Raw genomic sequence first — 14,715 nt, forward strand, 5'->3', positions numbered from 1 at the left:
AGAGCGTCTCTTTTCTCACTCAGCATATCACTCATTCCTCCAGTTCAGCTCAGGGCCTGTCTCAACACAGACTGCTGCTGAACTTTGTCAAAAAATGAAACTGAGGTATGTTTTATCTTTTAAAATTCAGGAAGCAACATCGTACACTAAATGTGTTACTGTGAGATTAAGCTCCATTTATGCCAAAGACGCATTTTATTATCAATCGCTGTCGGATGTTTTGGAGCAATAAAATAAACTTTAACTTTTACATTTGTCTAAAATTTAAGAGTGGTTGTCACTTTGATGAAAAGCTTCAGGGGTAAGCAGAGGAATATTGTTTTTCAAGCTATCATTTTATTTCATCCTTACAAGATATCTCCATCAGATGCTTTTATGAGTCATTTGTATGTGTAGGAATATATAATCCACAAGGGCAAATGCAAACACACACACACACACATACACACAAAGTGTGAGAAAAAGCTTTTGTCACAGTCTCAGCTACAGTGGAAAAAAGCTGTAAAATCTCTCAATCTCAGACATCTGGTATCACACAGTGTAAATAAAGACTGTCACAATGCTATTCACAAATGCTCCTCATTCAGCTGCTGTAGACCTTGCCCTCGCTGCTGGAAAGGCTATCCAGTCTGACAGAATCAAATTTTAGAGACAAAATGCTCAAATGCTAGTACATGTGCCACATGTCACATACTGACTGATCCTACATGTCACAGTCAATATTACTTGTATTACCTGAGCCTGAGCTGACAAAATTTGAAGGTTGTTGGCAATAAAATATAAAAAATATATCCATAATTAACCTCACATTCCTCTGAATAGATTAACAGGTCCTGGTTCATTGACAGTATTCATCCGTGGGGCCAATTAGAAGTAATCTGAGAAACTAAATGATACCAAAATTGGGTACATTTAAAGTTCTCTTTACTACCGGATATGCCATGAGCATGACTAGCTAGTTGTTTACAACTGTTTTAGTCTTTATGATGAGCTAAGCTAACTGGCTACTGGCTGAAGCCTTAGACTACATTTACCAGACAAATATGAGAGTGGTATCAATCTTCCAATCTAACTTTCTTCAACAAAATGTATTTTTTCACACCTCAAGATCTCCAATTCTTCTTTGTCCTCAGACTTTTTATTTACAACTGGAACCCACAAAAGTATCTAAGCCTGTTTAAGAATTGCAGAAACCCAAAGAAATTGAGAGGGGGTGACTACTTTCTCACAGCACTGCACTGTAGAGCTTCATGTCTTGCAAAGAACCCACATTCACAACTTCTCAGCCCTTTATAAGTCTAAAATTAGAAGCTGCAAAATCAACTTAGCTGCTTTGTAACCTATTACAACACCAACTGCAACAGGCTGGTCTAACATATTGTCTTCAATCCCAGTTAGTCTCCTAATGTATAGAGGGGATTAATGTATCATTACTGTATGGCCATTATAGTATAGCCACAAGGGAAGGCAATTATTCAGGCCTTCTTTTTATAGTGAGTGGTGTCAAGGACAGGGATGGAGCATCATTTATGTCTATGAGAGTGTCTGCCTCTGAACCTTCAGTGACGCACATAGAGGGCACCAACTGTACACACAGCCAATCCATTTTCACTTGTGACAATTTCCAATGAGATGCGCACAATGTACACACACATACAAATATGCCTCAAAGCCACGCTTCTTCTGTAGAGCAGTGTCAGTACCTTGCCGTACCACTAACACGCTCGCAACAATAGCACAGATGAGCTATCAGCCAGTGGAAAAGAGTGTGGGCTATTCCAATAGCAGAACCATCATTAAGTGACACTGATTGGAGACTGTTGCAGAGGTTCAATGCTTCACCAGTGTTGTTCAGTTCTCTCAGTGAAGACAGGCTGTCAACTAAACTGGACACAATCTTAATAAGGTGGTGTAAAAGTGAGTTGTCTTTATTGTATACTACATACAATTTATCCAAGAATGTCAATATTAGATGATTCTGCAAGAATTAGACTCAGTGCCAAGATTTTTAAGGGAAGATCATGGCTATGGCAGATAAAAGTAGTTAAGGTATGATTAATGTTAGATAACAAAAGCAACTGGTAGGAAAATATTGCAGTTATAGTAGTTCAATGCAAACGCTAATAGCAGGTTTGTGATGGGTGGCGAACTCAGCTCTCTAGCATGGGAGTTCAATACACTATATGCCTCACTTACTTTCCACCTCGCTACATATAGGGACAGTATTTCCTGCATTGGGACTAAACATTGGCACTGGATGTGCAGAATTGCCTAATATGAGCGTAATTCTTAGTGTTGACCTGAGACAGCACTCATATGCTTTGCACAAAATGTTAACAGCTACTATGGACTATATTACGTGTATCTTTAAATTTAATAATCATGTCATGAAAGGTTATTTGCAAAGTAAATGACACTTTTTGGTGTATTTTTAATGTGGTACTGATTCAAGACAAACACATTTTCCTTTGTCTCACTTTACTTCTCTACAACCTACAGTGCTATAATCAATACAAACATTTCCATTCATCCATTTTAACATGTTTCTAGTGTTGAAATTGTCAATGATATACAGTATAACCCCATTCAAAATATTCCGTGTTTAATTTTCACTTTTATTTTCTGCATGGTGGCTGCAACAACTAATTTTCCACACAAGGATCTAGTGTTTCAGATTATGTTTTTTTCAGAACTGCATCCAGGGAATTATGGGGATTTAAATGATTATGATTTGCTTTGTAAATCTATAGCCAGCTGCCGTAGGTACCAATCAGCCAGATGATTGGAAGTGAGTATTGTAAAATGCTCTTTTGAAGCTCATTATTTTATCAGTGCTAACCTTTGAACAATCCTTGTGTGAATTCATTTTGAAGACAAGCAGCCTTGTCAGTTGAAGCACACCCAGCAGAATAAAAATATAACTTTGGTCACTCCTGTTACATTTTGACCGGCACTACAATGAAGTGTACCAGTGTAATACTGTCAGCTTACAAAAGCAACACGTTCAGACTGACAACCTCAGTGCTGAGAGAGAGAAAGAGAGAGAGAATGGCTTCAGAAGGAAAATAGGTCATACTGATGCATCTCTCAGTAGATGAACAGGAACCTGCATTTTCCCCAAAGGACACACTATGCGCATCAATCAACCATGTTTTCAATAAAAATATGTACACACTGATACTAAATCATCTCAAATACACACAATAAAAACACCACATCCTATGTGGTGCTGCAGAGCACTTGGCTCTGCTGCTGTCTATCACCTCAGAGAGTAAGCAGAGGATGGGCGAGCTGAGGACAGGGCCCGGTTGGAGCGCTAAAAGGGCAGGTGCAGCCAAGCGCTAAATGAACTGCTTGTTTTAGACACTCTCCATTGGATCAGCGTTTCGTCACAGCCAGAGGGAAGGAGATTGAGAACGACTTCACTGAAATGACTATTTGGACTGAAGGTGAATACAGTGGACTGACTTTGCAGATCTGCATTTTCCACTCATAGTACTCTGCATTAGAGTGTGTGCGATGCTTTTATGATTGGGCGCTGCAGATTGGCACACACTGTGCTTGAAAATATGTGGGAATAGCTAACTGTAATGCCTTAAAAACACCTTTTGTTTTTTGTGTGATGGCCTTTCTTTGTCTTTCTGGTCATTTGTCTCCCTACACACATGTGACAGCAGAAACATAGGTGTTCAAGGTGCTTTCGCAACCCAGGATATGACCAGTATCTGTCAAAATGACACCAAGAGGGGATAAAAGAGAAGCAACAAGAATAGTAGACAACAGGACTGAATTTCAATTTTTAGTTCAGGGCACATACGGCATGTCAGCTTAAAATTTCGATTCCTCCAGATGCTCCACAGCAAGAAGCACAGCTCATAGTGTGAACAGACCCGTCAGCAGTCATAAATGTATGAGAACCACCAATAAACCAAGAAATCATTTATGCTTAACATCCTTAAGGAAAGAGCAGTGTAAGTGGCTACAAACGCCATAAGCACCTGCAAATGAGTTAGGGCAGTTAATGGAAATGCTTCAGAAAATCTGCATAATATGCAGAATGTTGGCCGATAGCAATATCAGCATTAACACATATATGCCTTAACATCACTTTTTTATGTGGTAAGATCCACCTCAACACTACTGAAGAAAATTGTGGTGCAGTGGATAGGGGAAAAGGGAGGAAGAAAAAAAGTAATGTCTTGAAAATGTATATTGCATCAGTGATCTGTATAACATACGTGGATGTAAAATGTGGCCAGAACAGTAGTAGAAGTACATTAAAGCACAAAAGGTTTAAAAGGCATTATGTCTGTGAGTATATACTTGAATATAATGTACCTGACTCAAAATGACAACTACATAACCAAAGTTTGGCACCAATTGTCCTATGTGAACACACCCAGTAGACACCGAATGTTTGTGAGTGGCAACTTCCACAATGTGTAATTTCTACTGTTGATATCTGGACTATAGACCTTTTTTACAGAAGACATTTTGGCATGTCACAGTTGGATCAATGATGGCTGAGTTCCATTTTTACTGCTTCAGCTTTGGGGTCCTGGCATTGTGCATGCTGGCTCCAGAGATGGGAACTAAGAACAAATACTAGAAATGTCCTTCAGACAAACAAAGAGAGAATTTTTACTGTTATACTTAGAGTAGCTTTCAGAGCCTGTACTTTTTTACTTTTACTTCAGTAAAGAAGTTGAGTAAAAGAATATGTGTACTTTTGCCACCTCTGGCTCACTGGGACACAAATAAAACATCATTGTTAATTGTGTCATTGTTAATGTGATTAGTAACACCTCTGTGCTTTACCTGTCAAAATGTCTGCTGTGAAAATTACCTATTATAGTATTTATAGTATAGGACTTTTTTTCCAAGCTAACACTGTGGATAAGAATATTCCCACCTTGATGAAGCTTAGACTTAGAATTGAACTTGCTTAGTATGTCATATTTGGTGAACACACCAAATAAAGACTCCCACTTCCTGTACTGTACCCACATACAGTGGGATACATTGAAATCCCTACCGGTGAGGCTCAGTACAAGGAAGAGCCTCACATCTACCTGCTGTGTCACATCCATCGCTACCTGGCCAATTACCACTCTATGCAGAGCAGGAGAGGAGGCTGACAAGGTGAGAATGCTGCAGCTGATCTGTGAAGACACAAACACACACACACACACACACACACACTACACATACTGTACATGCATTTTGACCTGAAGTGTTAGAACCAAAACAGATGCCAAATGAATTCTCCTCTGCCTCACTGTGCATGTGACAAAGTGTTCAGAATGGCTGTGGCACAAACTCTAAGAATGTGTTGTATTCCTGGCTGAGTGTTCTCTATTTTTTCATGAATGAATCACTCAGAATAGCCGACTGATTCATCCAATACGTGGATGAATGTATTCTTGGTGTATCCCTAAAAAGCTTTCCCAATATGACCCAGTATTATTGTCAACAGGTGACAAACATCACCACAAAACAACAGAAATAAATCCACCTGCACACCCACTCAGAGGGGCTGCCAAAAGGGGATTTCCAGCTTGCATTCCTTTGGGTTAAAGGTTTCTCTGCAAACATGGCCCAAACACACAAAACACTTCCAACAACTCCTGCTAATTAAACGTGTGGAGTGCTATGTTAAAAAAAAAATAAAAAAAAGATGAGTCACATCCTGCACCTCCTGCAAATGGTTTTAGTTTTCTTTCCAGCACTCTGGACTGTGTCGAGCTGTGAGACAAATTCACCTGATCACATCCACCTCACATCCCGCAAAAAAATGCCGCACTTTCCTCATTTAAAAAAAAAAAAAAACACCACCTATTCATGTCATTCATCCTACCTCACTGATAGCATCAGTGTGAAATCAATGCCAGCATTTAGCCCCTATATATGGACAGTGAATCGGGCAGATTGCAGCAAACGGCAGTGAAGAGGTGATCAAAGAAATCTCGCAGAAACGTGCATTTGTCATATTAAGGTATGCAAACATTCGCCGAGCATCTAAATCGCACATCTAAAGCAGACCCCTGACACTGAGGCTCATGTTTCATTCATCCCTGCTCATTAAAACAGGCTAACATTCACCTATTCGCAGTGAGTTGATGTTAAGAATCACTTACACAGGATCAGTGGGTGCTGGATGACCGCCAGTTACAGTCTCTTTCACGTTATCCCAGATACTGACAAAAAAAAAGACGCGGAGGGATGCGCCTCTGCAAGTGTAAACTTCCGCGACACCTGTCTGTCTCCCGGATACTTTTGGCTTGCCTCCCCTCGGCAAGTCGGCTTATTATTTCCCCCCCCAAAGCAGCAGCAGCAGACGCAGGCACCGCTGAATGGGCGATCACGAGGTTTGTATTACACGGAGGAAGGAGGAGGAGGAGGAGGAGGGAGGGCACACGGCGAGCGAGGTGAGGCATTGGCACCCAACCTTGATTCTTCCTGCATTCATGGGGACATGGAGCGGCGTAGGGATGGAGCTACATGAGGGGTGGGGAGCTGCGGGTTGGAAATCAGAGGTAGTTGAGTCTGTTTCCGTGCTTGGCTGATCTGATATCTAATCCCATTTTTTTTCTGCTGGCACCTGGGCATCCTGCGCTCCAATTTGGCACTGCTGCTCCTGGAGGAGGGGGAGGAGGAGGAGGAGGAGGCAGTGCTGGCTGGCTGCTCCATTCACAAAGCCAGTCACAATGCAATTAACCTCAGAGATGAAAACATCCCAATTATTCCAGCAACTCTTAGATTCACATGTCTTTTAATGATCTTTCATATCTTAAGTACTGAATAAATACTGTAAAACTATTAATGCATTCAGTCTAGGCCTATCACATGTAAATTAAAGTATACTTTTTACTATATAGAATATTAGAGGGGAAAAAAATATCAATCTATCTATCTATCTATCTATCTATCTATCTATCTTAGAATACATAGCCACACTATTGCATTACCATAACAGTATTTTGCAGGGCCACTTGAGTACCCACGGTATTCCTGAGTTGTGGTCTGGCAGAGTATCAGAGCTGAAGAGAAAATCTGTTTGTTCTCTTTATTAGTGCACAGCCTTCAGAAAGAAAATGCTGACAGTGTTGTAAAAACACTTTCTGGGCTGTGGTACTTTCTCAACAAGGTAAATTTTAGCAAGATAAAGGGCCGACCTGACATTGCAACTTTGCAAGAGATTGTAAATCAAGCTGGACTGATGCTTTCTTTAGGCTAATTAAGGCTGTGTTTTACAAAAACACCTCCATGAGTCACTATGGACTTTTGTGCTGGAAACCTGTGTGCTCCACTCAAGTTACACCCTTGCTCTACACACACTATGTACAGAATCAGTCACAGTGCTGCTGATGCAGCAAGTCTCTATGCAATCTTAGGTATGTGATTCATATCAGAGTTTTATTGTACACAGATAACACAAACACCAAATGGACTGCAAATATTTCAGCCCAGAGAGCACATAGTTTTTTCACACACATGCTGTGTGAAATTCTTACAGAATAAATATTGACATAAAGATCCATTGTATCACTTTTCATTAAATTTTTTACTTGTCTATAGTTCTCTCTCCTACCTGTGTGAGGTCTTCCTTGCCAACCACTACCTCAGACCTGTATAGAAGAGGGTATTTGAGTCCTAAACTTCAAAAACAAAGGCTCAGGCATACTGTTTGGATCAACATTAAGTGCTTAAAGATAGTAAGATTCTTTCCCATTTTTAATTTCTCTCCAGATATGTCTACTACATGTACAGTAGTAATAGTGTTCCTGTACAGTCCCAGCCATAATTAGCCTAGTGTAGATATATAAGGTCTTGGAAATGACTGCTAGAATGTCACAGGCAGGGATTATTAAAATCTTTAACTTAAGCAAATATGACTGCGTAGTTGATGTTCAGTGGTGCATTTTAAAACGAGCGTGATTATTATGGTTCGGCGCTCATTGCTTGGAGATTTAAATAACACACGTCTCGCCTGTTAAACAGCAGTTTTACTTGCTTTGTCTGCAAGATTTAGTTAACACAGGGGAAACAGATTGAAATATAACCATGTGGGCTGCTGGTGTAAGACTATAAAAGCAAGGTAGAATAAACACAAAAGTGACAGTTTCACAGTGCAGACTTTATTCAGGTGAACTTGAGGCAGAAGAGAGGAGGACAGAGCAGATGTCACCATGACAGGATAGAAGGAGGAGCAACTTTACTGGGCATGGACACTCCCAGTACAATCCCAGTCACTAAGTAGCTCCACTGTCGTATGTACTGTAGAGTGAGGGGTCATTCCAGGGTTTTACGTCAGCAATCCTCTGGTCACAAGCACATTTCTGCAACCTTAAGGCAACTGCTGGTCACATATGTGTTTAAGCAAAGCGTATTAAAAGCTTTCAAGCTCCAGTGTTTATGCTCACTTGCAGACTGACCCTGCATTTACATCTGTAGACCTGAGGTGAATGCATATATTTTGTGGCTTATTCATTGAACTTTTTCTATTTCTATTTCTATTTCCTAAAAGGCTTCATACAGTGGGTAATGTTAACAATTCTGCTGGGGGCATTTAGCTTGTTACAGGAGAGTATGTGCATTTGCACTTTATTAATCCCATCAAGCTCGCAGGTGGGAACAGAGGGAATATTCATGCAGTCATTCTGAGCAGCCACCATTTGAAAATGCAATCAGCAGGTCAGCGAGGCATGCCTTAACATGTATCAACAATGTGGGGTGGATTTTGCAAGCATGGGAGACCTCAAAGCTTGCCAAAGAGGGACTAGTGATTGAAATATGTAGAGTGACTAAGGAGAGCGAAGCAATCTTCTATCTGTGTCACATGCTGGTGTTAAAGGGTTCTCGTTCACCAGTTTGCATGTGTGTTTGTATTGTCTGCTGTGACATTCAGTATTTTTGTGTGTTTGGAGACAGATTATAGCTACACAGCCTGAATGTTGGCATTTGAGATTCCTTTTTTCTCTGAGGGCTTCACTGTACACTATATGATCTTGTCTTTCAACCAAATGTCAGCCTTGAAAAACCATATAAACGGTCAATGAATCATAACTGCATGTTAGCTGCCAGTACGAGTTGATTCACGGATGTTTTGTCTGGGAAACTTGTAACAGTAATTCTTTTGGAAAGGCAACAATTTGCACTATTACTGTAACTTCATACAGGCAGAAAACACCAATCTCTCAAATGTGTACCCGCTGGATGAAGTAATGACAAGGCAAAAGCAAACCTCAGCCACCAGGGGGCCACCATTGTAGTAATTGAATGTATTGAAAGATACAACGCATGATTTTGTTATATTGACCAAAAACAACCGAAATCCTAAGATGCTTTTGAATACAAAGCGTGCAACCAAAAGGAACAGAACAATCTTAAAAATGTGGCTTGGGATATAAAAATTACATATTTTGGGAGTCCTGGGCAAAATGTGCACTATACAAATCCTTCAAAATGTTAACAAGTACTTCAACCATAGTGATTTTGTACATTTGTCCGGTTTGTAGAAAAAGCAACTTCTAAAAGTTTAGTGGCTACATTTATATGGATTTCTTCTTGTGTGACTTATTGAATGAAGCAATGAGCAACCTGATGTTTACTGCTGATAATAGATGGTTGAATTTTCCACTTTCTTCAGTTTCAGAATTTCTAAATATATATTAATAATAATAATAATAATAAATATATAATATTTCAGAAAAATAAATAAAAATGCTTACAACTCTTCCTTCTAGTACTTGCACTTCTAAGCCAGCCAGCACAGAGGATTTATAATTTTGAAAAAAAAGTCCGTTCTGTTTATTCTTCTGGATTAAACCAAATCAGTGTGACTCTGAATGTGCTCGGAGATCATATTTCTGTAATAAAAACACAGTGACGTCTCTGTGTTAAGGGAGGCAGCAGGTGCGTCAGATGCACTTACCTAAGAGGACGGGTATTTGCACCTGTGACACTCAGCATTAGGTCACTCTTCACTGATCCATGATCTATATTGACCTACATAAGCCTGCCTCTGTCTTTGCCTGGTAACAGTGGTTATATCCTGCTCCGTTTGACTTTTCTCCTTACTTTCAAGACTGGACCACTACCTCTGAGGTCTGTAATTACTTAGGACAGATAATTTGCCACCAACCAATAGGATTGTCCACACTAGCAGAATAAATATGATGCCAACAAGGTATGTCCCATTTCAGGGATTTGCAGCCTTCTTTTATCTTTCACAACTGTTATATCCTTTGTGATTCTTGGTATACCATAATCCATTTTACACTTGCAAATTGTCTTTGCGTGATTCTTGTTCTCTGAGAAAGTCCAAAAATTGACAGATTGAGTCACTTGGCCATGTCATTCAGTAATCCAACCCATAGTTATAATAACATAATTTCACTGCGAAAGACCGACCTCTCATGTGTAGAATTATGTATGATTACTCTGTAAAATGTTAGGAAGCAGATGCTAACAAGCCCATGAAGCATATTCAGTTATTTTCAATTCAATGAAAAACAATTAGTAAAATGCATGATTTGTCATAATTGCTATAAAAGTATTAAAAGCCTGAGACTCCACAGACCTCTGGGTCAGAGTATTGATTTTGGATTAAAGCTCCTGCTTTTATTCCAACAATAATGTGTGTGCTAAGTCCTCTGCTGTCTACTAACGCCAAATGAGCAACATATTTCCCCCCTGCCTACTGTCACATTGTTCAGTCTGCAGTTGCGTAGTTTATTCCATTTAAACATACATTTTCTTGTGTGTGTCAGCGACGAGGTGGAGGTGAAGCCTACTCAGCATGACTAATTGCCCATAAGTGGCCATTCCAGTGTTGGAAACAAAGCATCACAAATACCAAACAAACACAGTGAGTCACTCCATGCATTGTGCTGTTATTCACAGCGTGGAGTAAGGAGAAGAAAAGGTATTTCATTTCATAGAGAGAGGGGGAAAAAATTAAAGGTTGTTTTACATTTATTTTGTTATTTTTTTTTTTACATTTGATGAATAGATGGATGGATTTGTTTTTTGTCACTGCTACATTTGATAAATGCATTTTCCGAAATACCCGGGGTGGATGAGGCTTCGGTGTCGGAGGGGAGTCATGAAGCCATTTCCCCTGTTACGGCTAATAAACAGGAGCTGATTGTCCTCTGGGTTGAGTAATGAGTTAAAGCAGGAGCTGAGGAAAATCACACTCGTAATAGAAAACAACTGCCTTACCTCCTGGATACACACAGCCATGGCTGTCAGTACTGGATGGAGCCAGTTTGCTCAGGCACTGCAAAACACCTTCAGAGCAGATGTTCATTAACGCTGATTCACATCTGAAAGCAAACAAGTGAACAAAAATGCAATGCATGAACTTGGCATGGCAGGTTATGGAAAGTAAAGTGTGTGGACAACAGTAGGTCTGTGGGTTTAAAGCTTCTTGACCGTTTCATGTGCTGTGCAAAGCTTTTTAGATTAGAAGACATTCCTTTTAGCCTCCAGTAGCCCCTACCTAATTATTTTTCTTCCAGTGTTTGGAAACCACAACATATTGACTGTCTGGTCAATCTCCTTCCAGACTATATTAGTCACACAGCACAGAAGCCTGCTAACCCTCCTCCTTTCCTGTGTTTATTTCACAAATGTGGATGAGTGAGAGTACATTTGCCAGCCACTCCACTTCCCGGTTTGCTTGCCAATAGTCTTCTCCAGCCAAGTTTAGCCACAGCTGTTTACAAAAGAGGTGTTTTTGTTGCTAGCCACCCAGCTCTGTGAGATATTTCTGTAATAGGTCTGAGATTTGGCGAAACTTGTTAACACATACCACCGGAAAAAGAACACTTCAGCCCAAGCGTATGATCATTTCAGCAGCCTATGAGTAGGCCTACACACAGATATCGGAAGAAATCCACAAATCTATTAACTAGTTCAAAGTATACTAACATCAGTTTAATGATGTCACAAATTAAAGCTGCACTAATGAATATTTTTATATAAACAATGGATAAATGTCTATGTAAAAAATAAAAGGGTCGCTTGTAGTGACAAACCCACAAATAATTATCACCAACACTACTTTCTCGCATCTACCAGCTCATTATTTTGGATTTATAACATGGTCTGGGTGAATACTCTATTCTGATTGGCTGCTGGGTGTCCATTAATACCTGATGTAAGACACCTACTAAGTAGTTCCAGTGACTGTTCTAAATTAATGAAAGAAATTGAATGAAAGCTAAATCTGAATATCTCATAAATATATCTCATAAACATATCTCATAGCGCTGTGCGTGGTCCTTCATTGCCTCATCACACCACAGGATTGCGACTGTAACACACAAGCCTCTACACTGCCCCCTTGAACTTACTGATTAATGATGACATCTACATAATACTGGGCAACCAAGGACATAAATAAGAAATACATAGGAAAAAAAACTGTAACTGAGTCCTTTTCTCTATATTATAACAATATACGGATAAACAGAAATATATTTAATTATTTTTTCCACATTGAAGTTCAGCTAACATGATTACTCTCCAACTCTGGGGAACGAGTTGATATGTTGTTGATTATCTTATTGGCTGTAAGAGTTACATGTTTTTAGAATGCGAATAAAGTAGCAAACTAACTGACCTCAGCCCTCACTTCAGTACAAAGACATATGAGCTCTGGTTAGGACAAAAACAAAACGGCCTGTTATTTAGTGGGCTCTATGTGGTTATATAATATTATTTCAGATTCAATCCAGTTCACAAACACAAAAAGAAAAATCCAGTTCCCATCTGTTTTTGAACACTACATCCAGAGAAAAACATGTTTATAGATCCATATTCTCCCAATAAAAGCAGACAACAATGTTAACTGTACTCTGTCTATAATAGGCATTTAATGTGTGTGTGGCTGCAGCTTGAGAGAGCAGTTCAGCAGCATCAGACTGAGTCTGTCCACACCTAGTCTCACCCAGACACAGATATGGTCGGCTTTATCCTCTCGTCAAAGGATTCAAACCTCAGTGGCATTGTTTGAATCCAACTCCTTGCTGCCATGGTAACCAGAGCGGAGAGAGGATGGGATATAAATGAGGGATAGTGAGAGGGCACGACCCATACTATGTCTGACACTCTCTCATGATATCATGTTTAGTATTCTGGCTGAATGAACAATGGTCAGTGTGCTGCGATAATACCAGACAACTTGGGTTTAATTAGCACTTTCCTACTTTATGAAATTACCTCTATAAAATATCACTTATAGTATAACCATGTGGTGCGGGTACCTTGCCGACGTCTACATAGGAAGTTGTCAGATTCATAATCCACATCTGGACACTCTTTACCTCTTTCCTTCATCTAGCTCATCCTCTCATTGTGCTGATTTACTTGTTTCCAGTTGTTTCCAAAGGGGGGGTGATGGACAAAGCTTTACCTTTTTTACTGCATTTCTATGTCTTCAAGCATGGCAAAACAGAAGAAATAAGCAGTCAACATCAAAGTCACTGTAATAAGAACGCTGCTAGATGCATCTAGGATTGATGGCATGACAGGTGTTTGCCTGTTGTCATATTAATGCAACACACTTTCTGGCTCGAGCTTTCCAGATGCACTGCAGTCAGAAACTGTCAGACTGTCAGAACAAGCGACGGGAACATTTGACACTGTAAGAGCTCAAAGAAATGCTGATACATCTCAGCTCTGTGGGAGCTGACCAAAATTCAGACTGAGAGTGAGTGAGCTATTTAGCTTACGTCTTTTGCTGCCTCATCTGCAAAAAAAAAAGCTATCAGAAGCTGGAATGGTGCCAAGTAAGCTCATCCAAAAAAGCCAAAAAAAGACGTTCAATTAAAATTACCTGCATACAGGCAGTGCTGGTTCACATCCATCAGTAAAAGCTGCTGTCACTGTCATTTGTATCAAGCCACTATTAAGTAGTGCCATGGTTTTAAAAAGCTTGGGAACTACTGCCCTAGAGAACACAACAACCCATTTACACTTGTGTACTGTAGTCTAGTCTATAGAGGCTACAGGAATTTGGCAGCCATTTTGGAACAAGAGAAACGCACAGACAATTAACAAAACTGAGTGAAAAATGGAAGGCGCATTATGAAAATAGCTACTATTTAACAGTGTTGAAGTGTCTTACGGTTGTTAGAGTTACCCTTGTACCACATATACATATAGCATATACTATACTTATTACTGGAAAGCAAACAATTTACATCCTGAAAATAAATGTTAGAACCCATGTTTAGGTGTCACATCTTGTCGTTCGTCAAGTCAAAACCTAAAAAAAAAATAACTTTGAAGTAAGAAAATGGCTTTAACCCAGCAAATCATAATGTAAACAAATTCCTCAGTGCAATGTCATTTCACCCGTGTGCCCTTTTCTTACTATAGATTAATATTTCAACATGCACCTGGCCCATTTTCTTGCTTTTATGCAGTAAGAGTTTCCCACTATTTTAAAACCACTGAGATATTTCAGTATATGACTCATTTGAGACGTCACGTCTCCATAGAGCCCCCAGCCACAGTGACTTAGGATTTAATTGATTATCTACGGACTGAATGTTTTCTCTTCCTGGGAGCTTTGATGTCTAAATTGATAAGTTATGGATCTAAAGGAATGCAATGCATATTTCATCTGTGTGAGAAAATGAGGGCTGTGATTGCTGACTGCATTTTTAATTCACAGAAATGCTGTGGGGAGCATCTGGATAC

This window comes from Morone saxatilis, unplaced genomic scaffold, assembly GCF_004916995.1.
Source record: "Morone saxatilis isolate NCDOM2014 unplaced genomic scaffold, NCSU_SB_2.0 Contig0, whole genome shotgun sequence".
Lineage (NCBI taxonomy): Eukaryota > Metazoa > Chordata > Actinopteri > Moronidae > Morone > Morone saxatilis.